This window comes from Electrophorus electricus, chromosome 5 (assembly GCF_041902795.1).
Source record: "Electrophorus electricus isolate QZ-2024a chromosome 5, ASM4190279v1, whole genome shotgun sequence".
In the NCBI taxonomy this organism is placed as follows: Eukaryota; Metazoa; Chordata; class Actinopteri; order Gymnotiformes; family Gymnotidae; genus Electrophorus; species Electrophorus electricus.
The window spans coordinates 24,976,353-24,993,810 of NC_137501.1; the positions used below are offsets into that span (position 1 = coordinate 24,976,353).

The following is a 17,458-nucleotide window of genomic DNA, read 5'->3' on the forward strand; positions in this document are numbered from 1 at the left end:
TGATGTAAATCAGTGGTGTCAAAATGGCTATCCGAGTCCAATTTCTGCACATCAAGGCAGGTTAAGTAGGCCTACCTTTTCATCCAAAATACTTACAGCACTTAGTAGGATGGCATATTCGTCCACAATAACCAATAGTGCAAATAGCAAAAGGAACTAACGGAAAATCAAGCACTAAAATAAAAGGCCAATGACCCAAAGACACAGTGTAGTGGAAGATGCATTAGTGGACAATAGCTCCAAAAGTGCCCTATGCCAGTTCTTATTCATGATACAAAACAAAGCTGATGTTTGCCATATTTAGGATACTTTTTAATGTCAGAGATCGCTCATATAAACCAAGATCGATTGAGGAGTGAATGCGGGCAAAGACATGGGTTTTTAACATGCATCGGTTTCATTGACTCCTCTCTCACAGCTGCATAATTATTGGAGAGGAATAAATTTATCTTAAATAAATTGAGGTAAAACTCTGTTATTCTACAATGTAAACAATAATATCTGCAAATTACATGCGAGTCATGGAGCTTTCCTAGTGAATAGAAAGAAAGCTGTGACCTCAACGTGATTTGAACACGCAACCTTCTGATCTGGAGTCAGACACGCTACCGTTGCGCCACGAGGTCAAGGAAAAACCATCACTGGTACACTGTAGCCAGTGGAGGTAGAGTTTGTGTTTCACAAGATTGGACAGCTGAATGACCAGTGTAACATTCCATTCCAGAATTTTACTTTCCTTTATTACCCTCATCTCCCACAAAGTTCACAAATTCAAGACTAGCTTTAAGGAGAGGGATGGAAGAATCAAAGGGAGGCAAACTTCTGATAGAATCTCTGAGCTCTCTGCTTTCTTCAGAGCCTCAGCCACCTATGCAGGTTGCTGTTTTAGGGACTACCGAGTCTGTTGTCGAGCGATATAAAGGCTCAACTGCTAAATGTATTGCTGGTATCTCCTGTTTAGCATGTAACCATAACGTAAGCAAAAAGAGCATATCGTGGCAGTGACTGGTATGCTACTACAGGTTTGGATTACAACCAAGCCATCTAAACTTTCTCATAAACCTTTGAGAAGTAGTACAGCAGGGTTGATTGCACATAACAGCACTCTGACTGAGTTGCAGGGGTTTGCTGGCACAGAGTCGTAGGCCTACATGGAGCAAGTTGATGTAGTCCATTCTTCAGATAACAAGACACTGCACCTGAAGCTGAGTGTCTTCCTTAAACAGAAAGGGGTGGATTTTCATTATGTTGCTGATGAGGAAACTGCATATACCACTCAAATCAGCAGTATGAGTAGAGAATGATATTTGGTAGTCCGCTTGTAGCCCATGTTTGCATGCATGGTCAGAGTGACCAAAGTGTCTTCTAGGGAGATCCTAAGCTTTTGAATTGGGGACGCATCTCCATGGACATGTAGAAGCTGATGTTGGCGAGATTTACATTCCAGTGATGATTCATTCTGTTTAAGAAAGACAGACATCTGATTGAAGACAGACTCTCCAAGAACTTTTGAAAGAAAAGACAGAAGTGACAGCATTTGGTAGGTGCAGAGAGTTGCTAAACAGCTCCTGAGTTGACAACAGAGAAAGATTCCTAACTAGTTCACAAAAAGACATTTAAAAAGACTTATCCCTTTGTGTGCAAGCTGCCTGGAGTTTTCCAATTTCAAGAATCCACTTGAATTTTAATCAATTTAAGTTTGTCAGTGGAGGATGTATTTGCTGATAACTTTCCCTTCCATTCGTTCTCAACATTATGGAGTGGGTCCCTCGTGCATTTGAATCAAAGTTCAAGAATCAAATTTTCTTTTCCATTTTATATCTGCTTGTTCTAATCATAACAGCATAACCATACAAAGGATTAAACCTGTGCTGCAGTAGTTAGGTTCTCATAAACTTGCCACTAAACCAGAAGGAAGAGAGCCACAGTAGTGGAATTCCTCTACTTCTCCAAAGATGACAAATGGACACGTGATGTAAATCAGTGGTGTCAAAATGGCTATCCGAGTCCAATTTCTCCACATCAAGGCAGGTTAAGTAGGCCTACCTTTTCATCCAAAATACTTACAGCACTTAGTAGGATGGCATATTCTTCCACAAGAACCCATAGTGCAAAATGCAACAGGAACTAAAGGAAAAAACAAGCACTAAAATAAAAGGCCAATGACCCAAAGACACAGTGTAGTGGAAGATGCATTAGTGGACAAAGGCTCCAAAAGTGCCCTCTGCCAGTTCTTATTCATGATACAAAACAAAGCTGATGTTTGCCAGATTTAGGATACTTTTTACTGTCAGAGATCACTCATATAATGCAAGATCGATTGAGGAGTGAATGCGGGCAAAGACATGGGTTTTTAACATGCATTGGTTTCATTGACTCCTCTCTCACAGCTGCATAATTATTGGAGAGGAATAAATTTATCTTAAATAAATTGAGGTAAAGCTTTGTTATTCTACAATGTAAACAATAAAATGGGCAAATTACATGCGAGTCATGCAGCTTTCCTAGTGAATAGAAAGAAAGCTGTGACCTCGACGTGATTTGAACACGCAACCTTCTGATCTGGAGTCAGACACGCTACCGTTGCGCCACGAGGTCAAGGAAACACCATCACTGGTACACTGTAGCCAGTGGAGGTAGAGTTTGTATTTCACAAGATTGGACAGCTGAATGACCAGTGTAACATTCCATTCCAGAATTTTACTTTCCTTTATTACCCTCATCTCCCACAAAGTTCACAAATTCAAGACTAGCTTTAAGGAGAGGGATGGAAGAATCAAAGGGAGGCAAACTTCTGATAGAATCTCTGAGCTCTCTGCTTTCTTCAGAGCCTCAGCCACCTATGCAGGTTGCTGTTTTAGGGACTACAGAGTCTGTTGTCGAGCGATATAAAGGCTCCACTGCTAAATGTATTGCTGGTATCTCCTGTTTAGCATGTAACCATAATGTAAGCAAAAAGAGCATAACGTGGCAGTGACTGGTATGCTACTACATGTTTGGATTACAACCAAGCCATCTAAACTTTCTCATAAACCTTTGAGAAGTAGTACAGCAGGCTTGATTGCACATAACAGCACTCTGACTGAGTTGCAGGGGTTTGCTGGCACAGAGTCGTAGGCCTACATGGAGCAAGTTGATGTAGTCCATTCTTCAGATAACAAGACACTGCACCTGAAGCTGAGTGTCTTCCTTAAACAGAAAGGGGTGGATTTTCATTATGTTGCTGATGAGGAAACTGCATATACCACTCAAATCAGCAGTATGAGTAGAGAATGATATTTGGTAGTCCGCTTGTAGCCCATGTTTGCATGCATGGTCAGAGTGACCAAAGTGTCTTCTAGGGAGATCCTAAGCTTTTGAATTGGGGACGCATCTCCATGGACATGTAGAAGCTGATGTTGGTGAGATTTACATTCCAGTGATGATTCATTCTGTTTAAGAAAGACAGACATCTGATTGAAGACAGACTCTCCAAGAACTTTTGAAAGAAAAGACAGAAGTGACAGCATTTGGTAGGTGCAGAGAGTTGCTAAACAGCTCCTGAGTTGACAACAGAGAAAGATTCCTAACTAGTTCACAAAGAGACATTTAAAAAGACTTATCCCTCTGTGTGCAAGCTGCCTGGAGTTTTCCAATTTCAAGAATCCACTTAAATTTTAATCAATTTAAGTTTGTCAGTGGAGGATGTATTTGCTGATAACTTTCCCTTCCATTCGTTCTCAACATTATGGAGTGGGTCCCTCGTGCATTTGAATCAAAGTTCAAGAATCAAATTTTCTTTTCCATTTTATATCTGCTTGTTCTAATCATAACAGCATAACCAGACAAAGGATTAAACCTGGGCTGCAGTAGTTAGGTTCTCATAAACTTGCCACTAAACCAGAAGGAAGAGAGCCACAGTAGTGGTATTCCTCTACTTCTCCAAAGATGACAAATGGACACGTGATGTAAATCAGTGGTGTCAAAATGGCTATCCGAGTCCAATTTCTGCACATCAAGGCAGGTTAAGTAGGCCTACCTTTTCATCCAAAATACTTACAGCACTTAGTAGGATGGCATATTCATCCACAATAACCAATAGTGCAAATAGCAAAAGGAACTAACGGAAAATCAAGCACTAAAATAAAAGGCCAATGACCCAAAGACACAGTGTAGTGGAAGATGCATTAGTGGACAATAGCTCCAAAAGTGCCCTATGCCAGTTCTAATTCATGATACAAAACAAAGCTGATGTTTGCCATATTTAGGATACTTTTTAATGTCAGAGATCGCTCATATAAACCAAGATCGATTGAGGAGTGAATGCGGGCAAAGACATGGGTTTTTAACATGCATTGGTTTCATTGACTCCTCTCTCACAGCTGCATAATTATTGGAGAGGAATAAATTTATCTTAAATAAATTTAGCTAAAACTCTGTTATTCTAGATTGTAAACAATAATATCTGCAAATTACATGCGAGTCATGCAGCTTTCCTAGTGAATAGAAAGAAAGCTGTGACCTCGACGTGATTTGAACACGCAACCTTCTGATCTGGAGTCAGACACGCTACCGTTGCGCCACGAGGTCAAGGAAACACCATCACTGGTACACTGTAGCCAGTGGAGGTAGAGTTTGTATTTCACAAGATTGGACAGCTGAATGACCAGTGTAACATTCCATTCCAGAATTTTACTTTCCTTTATTACCCTCATCTCCCACAAAGTTCACAAATTCAAGACTAGCTTTAAGGAGAGGGATGGAAGAATCAAAGGGAGGCAAACTTCTGATAGAATCTCTGAGCTCTCTGCTTTCTTCAGAGCCTCAGCCACCTATGCAGGTTGCTGTTTTAGGGACTACAGAGTCTGTTGTCGAGCGATATAAAGGCTCCACTGCTAAATGTATTGCTGGTATCTCCTGTTTAGCATGTAACCATAATGTAAGCAAAAAGAGCATAACGTGGCAGTGACTGGTATGCTACTACATGTTTGGATTACAACCAAGCCATCTAAACTTTCTCATAAACCTTTGAGAAGTAGTACAGCAGGGTTGATTGCACATAACAGCACTCTGACTGAGTTGCAGGGGTTTGCTGGCACAGAGTCGTAGGCCTACATGGAGCAAGTTGATGTAGTCCATTCTTCAGATAACAAGACACTGCACCTGAAGCTGAGTGTCTTCCTTAAACAGAAAGGGGTGGATTTTCATTATGTTGCTGATGAGGAAACTGCATATACCACTCAAATCAGCAGTATGAGTAGAGAATGATATTTGGTAGTCCGCTTGTAGCCCATGTTTGCATGCATGGTCAGAGTGACCAAAGTGTCTTCTAGGGAGATCCTAAGCTTTTGAATTGGGGACGCATCTCCATGGACATGTAGAAGCTGATGTTGGCGAGATTTACATTCCAGTGATGATTCATTCTGTTTAAGAAAGACAGACATCTGATTGAAGACAGACTCTCCAAGAACTTTTGAAAGAAAAGACAGAAGTGACAGCATTTGGTAGGTGCAGAGAGTTGCTAAACAGCTCCTGAGTTGACAACAGAGAAAGATTCCTAACTAGTTCACAAAGAGACATTTAAAAAGACTTATCCCTCTGTGTGCAAGCTGCCTGGAGTTTTCCAATTTCAAGAATCCACTTAAATTTTAATCAATTTAAGTTTGTCAGTGGAGGATGTATTTGCTGATAACTTTCCCTTCCATTCGTTCTCAACATTATGGAGTGGGTCCCTCGTGCATTTGAATCAAAGTTCAAGAATCAAATTTTCTTTTCCATTTTATATCTGCTTGTTCTAATCATAACAGCATAACCAGACAAAGGATTAAACCTGGGCTGCAGTAGTTAGGTTCTCATAAACTTGCCACTAAACCAGAAGGAAGAGAGCCACAGTAGTGGTATTCCTCTACTTCTCCAAAGATGACAAATGGACACGTGATGTAAATCAGTGGTGTCAAAATGGCTATCCGAGTCCAATTTCTGCACATCAAGGCAGGTTAAGTAGGCCTACCTTTTCATCCAAAATACTTACAGCACTTAGTAGGATGGCATATTCATCCACAATAACCAATAGTGCAAATAGCAAAAGGAACTAACGGAAAATCAAGCACTAAAATAAAAGGCCAATGACCCAAAGACACAGTGTAGTGGAAGATGCATTAGTGGACAATAGCTCCAAAAGTGCCCTATGCCAGTTCTAATTCATGATACAAAACAAAGCTGATGTTTGCCATATTTAGGATACTTTTTAATGTCAGAGATCGCTCATATAAACCAAGATCGATTGAGGAGTGAATGCGGGCAAAGACATGGGTTTTTAACATGCATTGGTTTCATTGACTCCTCTCTCACAGCTGCATAATTATTGGAGAGGAATAAATTTATCTTAAATAAATTTAGCTAAAACTCTGTTATTCTAGATTGTAAACAATAATATCTGCAAATTACATGCGAGTCATGCAGCTTTCCTAGTGAATAGAAAGAAAGCTGTGACCTCGACGTGATTTGAACACGCAACCTTCTGATCTGGAGTCAGACACGCTACCGTTGCGCCACGAGGTCAAGGAAACACCATCACTGGTACACTGTAGCCAGTGGAGGTAGAGTTTGTATTTCACAAGATTGGACAGCTGAATGACCAGTGTAACATTCCATTCCAGAATTTTACTTTCCTTTATTACCCTCATCTCCCACAAAGTTCACAAATTCAAGACTAGCTTTAAGGAGAGGGATGGAAGAATCAAAGGGAGGCAAACTTCTGATAGAATCTCTGAGCTCTCTGCTTTCTTCAGAGCCTCAGCCACCTATGCAGATTGCTGTTTTAGGGACTACAGAGTCTGTTGTCGAGCGATATAAAGGCTCCACTGCTAAATGTATTGCTGGTATCTCCTGTTTAGCATGTAACCATAATGTAAGCAAAAAGAGCATATCGTGGCAGTGACTGGTATGCTACTACATGTTTGGATTACAACCAAGCCATCTAAACTTTCTCATAAACCTTTGAGAAGTAGTACAGCAGGGTTGATTGCACATAACAGCACTCTGACTGAGTTGCAGGGGTTTGCTGGCACAGAGTCGTAGGCCTACATGGAGCAAGTTGATGTAGTCCATTCTTCAGATAACAAGACACTGCACCTGAAGCTGAGTGTCTTCCTTAAACAGAAAGGGGTGGATTTTCATTATGTTGCTGATGAGGAAACTGCATATACCACTCAAATCAGCAGTATGAGTAGAGAATGATATTTGGTAGTCCGCTTGTAGCCCATGTTTGCATGCATGGTCAGAGTGACCAAAGTGTCTTCTAGGGAGATCCTAAGGTTTTGAATTGGGGACGCATCTCCATGGACATGTAGAAGCTGATGTTGGCGAGATTTACATTCCAGTGATGATTCATTCTGTTTAAGAAAGACAGACATCTGATTGAAGACAGACTCTCCAAGAACTTTTGAAAGAAAAGACAGAAGTGACAGCATTTGGTAGGTGCAGAGAGTTGCTAAACAGCTCCTGAGTTGACAACAGAGAAAGATTCCTAACTAGTTCACAAAGAGACATTTAAAAAGACTTATCCCTCTGTGTGCAAGCTGCCTGGAGTTTTCCAATTTCAAGAATCCACTTAAATTTTAATCAATTTAAGTTTGTCAGTGGAGGATGTATTTGCTGATAACTTTCCCTTCCATTCGTTCTCAACATTATGGAGTGGGTCCCTCGTGCATTTGAATCAAAGTTCAAGAATCAAATTTTCTTTTCCATTTTATATCTGCTTGTTCTAATCATAACAGCATAACCAGACAAAGGATTAAACCTGGGCTGCAGTAGTTAGGTTCTCATAAACTTGCCACTAAACCAGAAGGAAGAGAGCCACAGTAGTGGTATTCCTCTACTTCTCCAAAGATGACAAATGGACACGTGATGTAAATCAGTGGTGTCAAAATGGCTATCCGAGTCCAATTTCTGCACATCAAGGCAGGTTAAGTAGGCCTACCTTTTCATCCAAAATACTTACAGCACTTAGTAGAATGGCATATTCATCCACAATAACCAATAGTGCAAATAGCAAAAGGAACTAACGGAAAATCAAGCACTAAAATAAAAGGCCAATGACCCAAAGACACAGTGTAGTGGAAGATGCATTAGTGGACAATAGCTCCAAAAGTGCCCTATGCCAGTTCTAATTCATGATACAAAACAAAGCTGATGTTTGCCATATTTAGGATACTTTTTAATGTCAGAGATCGCTCATATAAACCAAGATCGATTGAGGAGTGAATGCGGGCAAAGACATGGGTTTTTAACATGCATTGGTTTCATTGACTCCTCTCTCACAGCTGCATAATTATTGGAGAGGAATAAATTTATCTTAAATAAATTTAGCTAAAACTCTGTTATTCTAGATTGTAAACAATAATATCTGCAAATTACATGCGAGTCATGCAGCTTTCCTAGTGAATAGAAAGAAAGCTGTGACCTCGACGTGATTTGAACACGCAACCTTCTGATCTGGAGTCAGACACGCTACCATTGCGCCACGAGGTCAAGGAAACACCATCACTGGTACACTGTAGCCAGTGGAGGTAGAGTTTGTATTTCACAAGATTGGACAGCTGAATGACCAGTGTAACATTCCATTCCAGAATTTTACTTTCCTTTATTACCCTCATCTCCCACAAAGTTCACAAATTCAAGACTAGCTTTAAGGAGAGGGATGGAAGAATCAAAGGGAGGCAAACTTCTGATAGAATCTCTGAGCTCTCTGCTTTCTTCAGAGCCTCAGCCACCTATGCAGGTTGCTGTTTTAGGGACTACAGAGTCTGTTGTCGAGCGATATAAAGGCTCCACTGCTAAATGTATTGCTGGTATCTCCTGTTTAGCATGTAACCATAATGTAAGCAAAAAGAGCATAACGTGGCAGTGACTGGTATGCTACTACATGTTTGGATTACAACCAAGTCATCTAAACTTTCTCATAAACCTTTGAGAAGTAGTACAGCAGGGTTGATTGCACATAACAGCACTCTGACTGAGTTGCAGGGGTTTGCTGGCACAGAGTCGTAGGCCTACATGGAGCAAGTTGATGTAGTCCATTCTTCAGATAACAAGACACTGCACCTGAAGCTGAGTGTCTTCCTTAAACAGAAAGGGGTGGATTTTCATTATGTTGCTGATGAGGAAACTGCATATACCACTCAAATCAGCAGTATGAGTAGAGAATGATATTTGGTAGTCCGCTTGTAGCCCATGTTTGCATGCATGGTCAGAGTGACCAAAGTGTCTTCTAGGGAGATCCTAAGCTTTTGAATTGGGGACGCATCTCCATGGACATGTAGAAGCTGATGTTGGCGAGATTTACATTCCAGTGATGATTCATTCTGTTTAAGAAAGACAGACATCTGATTGAAGACAGACTCTCCAAGAACTTTTGAAAGAAAAGACAGAAGTGACAGCATTTGGTAGGTGCAGAGAGTTGCTAAACAGCTCCTGAGTTGACAACAGAGAAAGATTCCTAACTAGTTCACAAAGAGACATTTAAAAAGACTTATCCCTCTGTGTGCAAGCTGCCTGGAGTTTTCCAATTTCAAGAATCCACTTAAATTTTAATCAATTTAAGTTTGTCAGTGGAGGATGTATTTGCTGATAACTTTCCCTTCCATTCGTTCTCAACATTATGGAGTGGGTCCCTCGTGCATTTGAATCAAAGTTCAAGAATCAAATTTTCTTTTCCATTTTATATCTGCTTGTTCTAATCATAACAGCATAACCAGACAAAGGATTAAACCTGGGCTGCAGTAGTTAGGTTCTCATAAACTTGCCACTAAACCAGAAGGAAGAGAGCCACAGTAGTGGTATTCCTCTACTTCTCCAAAGATGAAAATGGACACGTGATGTAAATCAGTGGTGTCAAAATGGCTATCCGAGTCCAATTTCTGCACATCAAGGCAGGTTAAGTAGGCCTACCTTTTCATCCAAAATACTTACAGCACTTAGTAGGATGGCATATTCATCCACAATAACCAATAGTGCAAATAGCAAAAGGAACTAACGGAAAATCAAGCACTAAAATAAAAGGCCAATGACCCAAAGACACAGTGTAGTGGAAGATGCATTAGTGGACAATAGCTCCAAAAGTGCCCTATGCCAGTTCTAATTCATGATACAAAACAAAGCTGATGTTTGCCATATTTAGGATACTTTTTAATGTCAGAGATCGCTCATATAAACCAAGATCGATTGAGGAGTGAATGCGGGCAAAGACATGGGTTTTTAACATGCATTGGTTTCATTGACTCCTCTCTCACAGCTGCATAATTATTGGAGAGGAATAAATTTATCTTAAATAAATTTAGCTAAAACTCTGTTATTCTAGATTGTAAACAATAATATCTGCAAATTACATGCGAGTCATGCAGCTTTCCTAGTGAATAGAAAGAAAGCTGTGACCTCAACGTGATTTGAACACGCAACCTTCTGATCTGGAGTCAGACACGCTACCGTTGCGCCACGAGGTCAAGGAAACACCATCACTGGTACACTGTAGCCAGTGGAGGTAGAGTTTGTATTTCACAAGATTGGACAGCTGAATGACCAGTGTAACATTCCATTCCAGAATTTTACTTTCCTTTATTACCCTCATCTCCCACAAAGTTCACAAATTCAAGACTAGCTTTAAGGAGAGGGATGGAAGAATCAAAGGGAGGCAAACTTTTGATAGAATCTCTGAGCTCTCTGCTTTCTTCAGAGCCTCAGCCACCTATGCAGGTTGCTGTTTTAGGGACTACCGAGTCTGTTGTCGAGCGATATAAAGGCTCCACTGCTAAATGTATTGCTGGTATCTCCTGTTTAGCATGTAACCATAATGTAAGCAAAAAGAGCATATCGTGGCAGTGACTGGTATGCTACTACAGGTTTGGATTACAACCAAGCCATCTAAACTTTCTCATAAACCTTTGAGAAGTAGTACAGCAGGGTTGATTGCACATAACAGCACTCTGACTGAGTTGCAGGGGTTTGCTGGCACAGAGTCGTAGGCCTACATGGAGCAAGTTGATGTAGTCCATTCTTCAGATAACAAGACACTGCACCTGAAGCTGAGTGTCTTCCTTAAACAGAAAGGGGTGGATTTTCATTATGTTGCTGATGAGGAAACTGCATATACCACTCAAATCAGCAGTATGAGTAGAGAATGATATTTGGTAGTCCGCTTGTAGCCCATGTTTGCATGCATGGTCAGAGTGACCAAAGTGTCTTCTAGGGAGATCCTAAGCTTTTGAATTGGGGACGCATCTCCATGGACATGTAGAAGCTGATGTTGGCGAGATTTACATTCCAGTGATGATTCATTTTGTTTAAGAAAGACAGACATCTGATTGAAGACAGACTCTCCAAGAACTTTTGAAAGAAAAGACAGAAGTGACAGCATTTGGTAGGTGCAGAGAGTTGCTAAACAGCTCCTGAGTTGACAACAGAGAAAGATTCCTAACTAGTTCACAAAGAGACATTTAAAAAGACTTATCCCTCTGTGTGCAAGCTGCCTGGAGTTTTCCAATTTCAAGAACCCACTTAAATTTTAATCAATTTAAGTTTGTCAGTGGAGGATGTATTTGCTGATAACTTTCCCTTCCATTCGTTCTCAACATAATGGAGTGGGTCCCTCGTGCATTTGAATCAAAGTTCAAGAATCAAATTTTCTTTTCCATTTTATATCTGCTTGTTCTAATCATAACAGCATAACCAGACAAAGGATTAAACCTGGGCTGCAGTAGTTAGGTTCTCATAAACTTGCCACTAAACCAGAAGGAAGAGAGCCACAGTAGTGGTATTCCTCTACTTCTCCAAAGATGACAAATGGACACGTGATGTAAATCAGTGGTGTCAAAATGGCTATCCGAGTCCAATTTCTGCACATCAAGGCAGGTTAAGTAGGCCTACCTTTTCATCCAAAATACTTACAGCACTTAGTAGGATGGCATATTCGTCCACAATAACCAATAGTGCAAATAGCAAAAGGAACTAACGGAAAATCAAGCACTAAAATAAAAGGCCAATGAACCAAAGACACAGTGTAGTGGAAGATGCATTAGTGGAAAATAGCTCCAAAAGTGCCCTATGCCAGTTCTAATTCATGATACAAAACAAAGCTGATGTTTGCCATATTTAGGATACTTTTTAATGTCAGAGATCGCTCATATAAACAAAGATCGATTGAGGAGTGAATGCGGGCAAAGACATGGGTTTTTAACATGCATTGGTTTCATTGACTCCTCTCTCACAGCTGCATAATTATTGGAGAGGAATAAATTTATCTTAAATAAATTGAGGTAAAACTCTGTTATTCTAGATTGTAAACAATAATATCTGCAAATTACATGCGAGTCATGCAGCTTTCCTAGTGAATAGAAAGAAAGCTGTGACCTCGACGTGATTTGAACACGCAACCTTCTGATCTGGAGTCAGACACGCTACCGTTGTGCCACGAGGTCAAGGAAACACCATCACTGGTACACTGTAGCCAGTGGAGGTAGAGTTTGTATTTCACAAGATTGGACAGCTGAATGACCAGTGTAACATTCCATTCCAGAATTTTACTTTCCTTTATTACCCTCATCTCCCACAAAGTTCACAAATTCAAGACTAGCTTTAAGGAGAGGGATGGAAGAATCAAAGGGAGGCAAACTTCTGATAGAATCTCTGAGCTCTCTGCTTTCTTCAGAGCCTCAGCCACCTATGCAGGTTGCTGTTTTAGGGACTACAGAGTCTGTTGTCGAGCGATATAAAGGCTCCACTGCTAAATGTATTGCTGGTATCTCCTGTTTAGCATGTAACCATAATGTAAGCAAAAAGAGCATAACGTGGCAGTGACTGGTATGCTACTACATGTTTGGATTACAACCAAGCCATCTAAACTTTCTCATAAACCTTTGAGAAGTAGTACAGCAGGGTTGATTGCACATAACAGCACTCTGACTGAGTTGCAGGGGTTTGCTGGCACAGAGTCGTAGGCCTACATGGAGCAAGTTGATGTAGTCCATTCTTCAGATAACAAGACACTGCACCTGAAGCTGAGTGTCTTCCTTAAACAGAAAGGGGTGGATTTTCATTATGTTGCTGATGAGGAAACTGCATATACCACTCAAATCAGCAGTATGAGTAGAGAATGATATTTGGTAGTCCGCTTGTAGCCCATGTTTGCATGCATGGTCAGAGTGACCAAAGTGTCTTCTAGGGAGATCCTAAGCTTTTGAATTGGGGACGCATCTCCATGGACATGTAGAAGCTGATGTTGGCGAGATTTACATTCCAGTGATGATTCATTCTGTTTAAGAAAGACAGACATCTGATTGAAGACAGACTCTCCAAGAACTTTTGAAAGAAAAGACAGAAGTGACAGCATTTGGTAGGTGCAGAGAGTTGCTAAACAGCTCCTGAGTTGACAACAGAGAAAGATTCCTAACTAGTTCACAAAGAGACATTTAAAAAGACTTATCCCTCTGTGTGCAAGCTGCCTGGAGTTTTCCAATTTCAAGAATCCACTTAAATTTTAATCAATTTAAATTTGTCAGTGGAGAATGTATTTGCTGATAACTTTCCCTCCATTCGTTCTCAACATTATGGAGTGGGTCCCTCGTGCATTTGAATCAAAGTTCAAGAATCAAATTTTCTTTTCCATTTTATATCTGCTTGTTCTAATCATAACAGCATAACCATACAAAGGATTAAACCTGGGCTGCAGTAGTTAGGTTCTCATAAACTTGCCACTAAACCAGAAGGAAGAGAGCCACAGTAGTGGAATTCCTCTACTTCTCCAAAGATGACAAATGGACACGTGATGTAAATCAGTGGTGTCAAAATGGCTATCCGAGTCCAATTTCTGCACATCAAGGCAGGTTAAGTAGGCCTACCTTTTCATCCAAAATACTTACAGCACTTAGTAGGATGGCATATTCGTCCACAATAACCAATAGTGCAAATAGCAAAAGGAACTAACGGAAAATCAAGCACTAAAATAAAAGGCCAATGACCCAAAGACACAGTGTAGTGGAAGATGCATTAGTGGACAATAGCTCCAAAAGTGCCCTATGCCAGTTCTTATTCATGATACAAAACAAAGCTGATGTTTGCCATATTTAGGATACTTTTTAATGTCAGAGCTCGCTCATATAAACCAAGATCGATTGAGGAGTGAATGCGGGCAAAGACATGGGTTTTTAACATGCATCGGTTTCATTGACTCCTCTCTCACAGCTGCATAATTATTGGAGAGGAATAAATTTATCTTAAATAAATTGAGGTAAAACTCTGTTATTCTACAATGTAAACAATAATATCTGCAAATTACATGCGAGTCATGGAGCTTTCCTAGTGAATAGGAAGAAAGCTGTGACCTCAACGTGATTTGAACACGCAACCTTCTGATCTGGAGTCAGACACGCTACCGTTGCGCCACGAGGTCAAGCAAACACCATCACTGGTACACTGTAGCCAGTGGAGGTAGAGTTTGTGTTTCACAAGATTGGACAGCTGAATGACCAGTGTAACATTCCATTCCAGAATTTTACTTTCCTTTATTACCCTCATCTCCCACAAAGTTCACAAATTCAAGACTAGCTTTAAGGAGAGGGATGGAAGAATCAAAGGGAGGCAAACTTCTGATAGAATCTCTGAGCTCTCTGCTTTCTTCAGAGCCTCAGCCACCTATGCAGGTTGCTGTTTTAGGGACTACCGAGTCTGTTGTCGAGCGATATAAAGGCTCAACTGCTAAATGTATTGCTGGTATCTCCTGTTTAGCATGTAACCATAACGTAAGCAAAAAGAGCATATCGTGGCAGTGACTGGTATGCTACTACAGGTTTGGATTACAACCAAGCCATCTAAACTTTCTCATAAACCTTTGAGAAGTAGTACAGCAGGGTTGATTGCACATAACAGCACTCTGACTGAGTTGCAGGGGTTTGCTGGCACAGAGTCGTAGGCCTACATGGAGCAAGTTGATGTAGTCCATTCTTCAGATAACAAGACACTGCACCTGAAGCTGAGTGTCTTCCTTAAACAGAAAGGGGTGGATTTTCATTATGTTGCTGATGAGGAAACTGCATATACCACTCAAATCAGCAGTATGAGTAGAGAATGATATTTGGTAGTCCGCTTGTAGCCCATGTTTGCATGCATGGTCAGAGTGACCAAAGTGTCTTCTAGGGAGATCCTAAGCTTTTGAATTGGGGACGCATCTCCATGGACATGTAGAAGCTGATGTTGGCGAGATTTACATTCCAGTGATGATTCATTCTGTTTAAGAAAGACAGACATCTGATTGAAGACAGACTCTCCAAGAACTTTTGAAAGAAAAGACAGAAGTGACAGCATTTGGTAGGTGCAGAGAGTTGCTAAACAGCTCCTGAGTTGACAACAGAGAAAGATTCCTAACTAGTTCACAAAAAGACATTTAAAAAGACTTATCCCTTTGTGTGCAAGCTGCCTGGAGTTTTCCAATTTCAAGAATCCACTTAAATTTTAATCAATTTAAGTTTGTCAGTGGAGGATGTATTTGCTGATAACTTTCCCTTCCATTCGTTCTCAACATTATGGAGTGGGTCCCTCGTGCATTTGAATCAAAGTTCAAGAATCAAATTTTCTTTTCCATTTTATATCTGCTTGTTCTAATCATAACAGCATAACCATACAAAGGATTAAACCTGGGCTGCAGTAGTTAGGTTCTCATAAACTTGCCACTAAACCAGAAGGAAGAGAGCCACAGTAGTGGAATTCCTCTGCTTCTCCAAAGATGACAAATGGACACGTGATGTAAATCAGTGGTGTCAAAATGGCTATCCGAGTCCAATTTCTGCACATCAAGGCAGGTTAAGTAGGCCTACCTTTTCATCCAAAATACTTACAGCACTTAGTAGGATGGCATATTCGTCCGCAATAACCAATAGTGCAAATAGCAAAAGGAACTAACGGAAAATCAAGTACTAAAATAAAAGGCCAATGACCCAAAGACACAGTGTAGTGGAAGATGCATTAGTGGACAATAGCTCCAAAAGTGCCCTATGCCAGTTCTTATTCATGATACAAAACAAAGCTGATGTTTGCCATATTTAGGATACTTTTTAATGTCAGAGATCGCTCATATAAACCAAGATCGATTGAGGAGTGAATGCGGGCAAAGACATGGGTTTTTAACATGCATCGGTTTCATTGACTCCTCTCTCACAGCTGCATAATTATTGGAGAGGAATAAATTTATCTTAAATAAATTGAGGTAAAACTCTGTTATTCTACAATGTAAACAATAATATCTGCAAATTACATGCGAGTCATGCAGCTTTCCTAGTGAATAGAAAGAAAGCTGTGACCTCAACGCGATTTGAACACGCAACCTTCTGATCTGGAGTCAGACACGCTACCGTTGCGCCACGAGGTCAAGGAAACACCATCACTGGTACACTGTAGCCAGTGGAGGTAGAGTTTGTGTTTCACAAGATTGGACAGCTGAATGACCAGTGTAACATTCCATTCCAGAATTTTACTTTCCTTTATTACCCTCATCTCCCACAAAGTTCACAAATTCAAGACTAGCTTTAAGGAGAGGGATGGAAGAATCAAAGGGAGGCAAACTTCTGATAAAATCTCTGAGCTCTCTGCTTTCTTCAGAGCCTCAGCCACCTATGCAGGTTGCTGTTTTAGGGACTACCGAGTCTGTTGTTGAGCGATATAAAGGCTCAACTGCTAAATGTATTGCTGGTATCTCCTGTTTAGCATGTAACCATAATGTAAGCAAAAAGAGCATATCGTGGCAGTGACTGGTATGCTACTACAGGTTTGGATTACAACCAAGCCATCTAAACTTTCTCATAAACCTTTGAGAAGTAGTACAGCAGGGTTGATTGCACATAACAGCACTCTGACTGAGTTGCAGGGGTTTGCTGGCACAGAGTTGTAGGCCTACATGGAGCAAGTTGATGTAGTCCATTCTTCAGATAACAAGACACTGCACCTGAAGCTGAGTGTCTTCCTTAAACAGAAAGGGGTGGATTTTCATTATGTTGCTGATGAGGAAACTGCATATACCACTCAAATCAGCAGTATGAGTAGAGAATGATATTTGGTAGTCCGCTTGTAGCCCATGTTTGCATGCATGGTCAGAGTGACCAAAGTGTCTTCTAGGGAGATCCTAAGCTTTTGAATTGGGGACGCATCTCCATGGACATGTAGAAGCTGATGTTGGCGAGATTTACATTCCAGTGATGATTCATTCTGTTTAAGAAAGACAGACATCTGATTGAAGACAGACTCTCCAAGAACTTTTGAAAGAAAAGACAGAAGTGACAGCATTTGGTAGGTGCAGAGAGTTGCTAAACAGCTCCTGAGTTGACAACAGAGAAAGATTCCTAACTAGTTCACAAAAAGACATTTAAAAAGACTTATCCCTTTGTGTGCAAGCTGCCTGGAGTTTACCAATTTCAAGAATCCACTTAAATTTTAATCA

At 40.6% G+C, this 17,458-nt stretch overlaps 9 non-coding genes across 9 annotated transcripts; all 9 read right to left on the minus strand.

The window, feature by feature from the left end:
• Positions 1-554: 554 nt before the first annotated feature.
• trnaw-cca (transfer RNA tryptophan (anticodon CCA)) lies at positions 555-626 on the minus strand. The gene has a single exon. It is a non-coding gene; the product is annotated as a tRNA-Trp (tRNA).
• A 1,900-nt stretch (positions 627-2,526) lies between these two features.
• On the minus strand, positions 2,527-2,598 carry trnaw-cca (transfer RNA tryptophan (anticodon CCA)). Its single transcript has one exon. It is a non-coding gene; the product is annotated as a tRNA-Trp (tRNA).
• Positions 2,599-4,497: 1,899 nt separating this feature from the next.
• trnaw-cca (transfer RNA tryptophan (anticodon CCA)) lies at positions 4,498-4,569 on the minus strand. Its single transcript has one exon. It is a non-coding gene; the product is annotated as a tRNA-Trp (tRNA).
• A 1,899-nt stretch (positions 4,570-6,468) lies between these two features.
• Positions 6,469-6,540, minus strand: trnaw-cca (transfer RNA tryptophan (anticodon CCA)). Its single transcript has one exon. It is a non-coding gene; the product is annotated as a tRNA-Trp (tRNA).
• A 1,899-nt stretch (positions 6,541-8,439) lies between these two features.
• On the minus strand, positions 8,440-8,511 carry trnaw-cca (transfer RNA tryptophan (anticodon CCA)). The gene has a single exon. It is a non-coding gene; the product is annotated as a tRNA-Trp (tRNA).
• A 1,898-nt stretch (positions 8,512-10,409) lies between these two features.
• trnaw-cca (transfer RNA tryptophan (anticodon CCA)) lies at positions 10,410-10,481 on the minus strand. Its single transcript has one exon. It is a non-coding gene; the product is annotated as a tRNA-Trp (tRNA).
• A 1,899-nt stretch (positions 10,482-12,380) lies between these two features.
• On the minus strand, positions 12,381-12,452 carry trnaw-cca (transfer RNA tryptophan (anticodon CCA)). Its single transcript has one exon. It is a non-coding gene; the product is annotated as a tRNA-Trp (tRNA).
• A 1,898-nt stretch (positions 12,453-14,350) lies between these two features.
• trnaw-cca (transfer RNA tryptophan (anticodon CCA)) lies at positions 14,351-14,422 on the minus strand. The gene has a single exon. It is a non-coding gene; the product is annotated as a tRNA-Trp (tRNA).
• Positions 14,423-16,321: 1,899 nt separating this feature from the next.
• Positions 16,322-16,393, minus strand: trnaw-cca (transfer RNA tryptophan (anticodon CCA)). The gene has a single exon. It is a non-coding gene; the product is annotated as a tRNA-Trp (tRNA).
• Between the last annotated feature and the right edge of the window lie 1,065 nt (positions 16,394-17,458).